The sequence below is a fragment of the Cyprinodon variegatus genome, unplaced genomic scaffold (genome assembly GCF_000732505.1).
Source record: "Cyprinodon variegatus isolate N-32 unplaced genomic scaffold, C_variegatus-1.0 Scaffold556, whole genome shotgun sequence".
NCBI classification, from domain to species: domain Eukaryota; kingdom Metazoa; phylum Chordata; class Actinopteri; order Cyprinodontiformes; family Cyprinodontidae; genus Cyprinodon; species Cyprinodon variegatus.
This window is the reverse complement of record NW_015151009.1, coordinates 144,940-146,895: the sequence shown is the minus strand read 5'-3', so window position 1 is coordinate 146,895 and position 1,956 is coordinate 144,940. Positions and strand designations below refer to the sequence as shown.

Sequence of the window (1,956 nt, the reverse complement as noted above, 5' to 3'; positions counted from 1 at the left end):
TAAAGTCAGTAATGTGAGATTAAAGTCAGTAATGTGAGATTAAAGTCAGTATTGTGTGATTAAAGTCAGAATTCTGACATTTGTCTCATATTATACTGAAATCAAATTTTAAAAATCACTGAACTTTTTTTGTTTTTTCAGTGGCCCTAATCCTTCCTTACTGATGGAGCTGTCTGGGTTTTGTTTATTTATGGTTTTAAACATACAGGCTGCAGTGGTGTCTGGTCCTGCAGCTGAACCCATCCCAGAATGACAGCTCCTCTCCTCTCTCTCTCCACCCCGGGGCTTGCTGGGACCTTCCGCTTGGTACGGTCCGCTCCTCCCCTCTCCTACGTTACACCGATGGTAGTTTCTATTGGGAGAAGGTCAAATGACTCCGCATGTCTGCTTCTGTGTACATTCCCGCGACGGCACACGCCTGCTGAGGAAAACATTTCCACCCACAGCCAGCCGCCCCGCCGGGGAAGCGTCTCCGAGCGTCTCCTTCGTGGACCTTCACCATCCACAGCCTCAGAAAGTAAGTAAAACGCGCCGCGTCCAAAGCTCGACTGTTCCTGGCTTTCATTGGGACCGGCTCGCTTCTTCCTTGATGTTTAATGTTTGCAAAGAGTTGCGCTTCCGTGCAGCTGGTGGCGTGTCTGGTTAAAAATAGTTGAGAGGAGGATGCAGTGATGCTTCCAGGAGGCGCAGGTGATCAGTCAACCCAGGTTCCCCTCCTTCTCTGCACAGCTGCTGCTTATTTTTTCAAATTAAAGGTGCTTTGGTTGAAATAAATCAACCTAACGGGACATTACTTCTTGCAGAAACGCGTTTCGGTTTAAATGTCCCACTGACTGAATAATGCATTATGCAACCTAAATGGCAGGAATGAAATAAAGTCTATTTGAGCAATTTAAAGATGTCCTTTTGAAGTCTGTGCTCCTATCAGGAATGTGTGCAAAGTTCTGAAAAGCTGCAAAGCTCCAAGGAAGGCAGGCTTAATGAAGTGAGTCATCTGAGTGAGGCCAACAGCTCCCCTCCCCTGCAGAGTAGTGTGCTGTTAAGCCTATTAAAGCATTGCATAATGCAATAAGGTATAGTCCCATAAGGTGCAGATGCAGCTACCTGCGGGTTTCCATGGCTGAGAACCTCTGTGTGTGTGTATATATATATATATATATATATGCATGTTCAGGTTGCTTTTAATCTGTCTAATAAAACATCTCAGCCCAGAGGGAGGAGTCCGGTTGTTCAGTGCTGACAGGAGAGGAAACTGGATCACAGTACCAAACTCAGTCTGCTCCAATATGTTTGCTCAAGGTCACTGAGAAAATAAAGGTTGATGAAAGCAGGAGCTAAAAGAGGGAAATGGGTTAAAAATGTGTTTATTTCTTCCTTAAAGTCATAGGGAAATCATATTTAAATGTCAACTCATTCTGGCTTAAACATGTGTATAAATGGACTCTTTATCAGATGATATTGTCCCTCGTTATCTTCTGCAGGCCAGTTAGTTATACGTCAGCTTGTACACCTAAATTCGGCCAATCATATATAAACGGTCATCTGTCAGTCAAATTTTTTCGGTCATAGCATCTTGATTCATATGTCGCAGCTAATATACGCAACGGTTGACATAAGAAATAAGAGTCATTTCCTTTCCCATTGAGTTCCGTCCCAGTGTTCACGGGGATGGACGTCTGTGTCTTCAGCAGGCGTAGAGCTAACAGAACTGGCAGCGTTGCAAGGCAAGGCTGTAAGCCTTCTACACCAAACCAAGCTTCTGCCGCCCTGGCGTCCTCTTCCACAACATCTTCGTCCCGCTTTCCTCCTCGAAATAAAAAATTTATGAAGGAGGAGACTCATCCACGACCTCCGACACAAAACTCTCCTCCTCTTGCATGTTTCCGCTGTTCATAGCGTTCCTTGACAGTGTTGTTTCTATGTCACCAATTTAGTGCTACTTGGTCCCAATGGAAT

The 1,956-nt window shown here is 44.8% G+C and overlaps 1 long non-coding RNA gene across 1 annotated transcript in view; it reads left to right on the top strand.

Annotated features, from left to right (window-relative positions):
• Positions 1-382: 382 nt before the first annotated feature.
• Positions 383-1,956, top strand: part of LOC107095556 — a 117,982-nt gene continuing 116,408 nt past the window's right edge. Inside the window, exon 1 of the long non-coding RNA XR_001481751.1 lies at positions 383-517. This is a non-coding gene — a long non-coding RNA (uncharacterized LOC107095556). The remainder of the gene's footprint in view (positions 518-1,956) is intronic.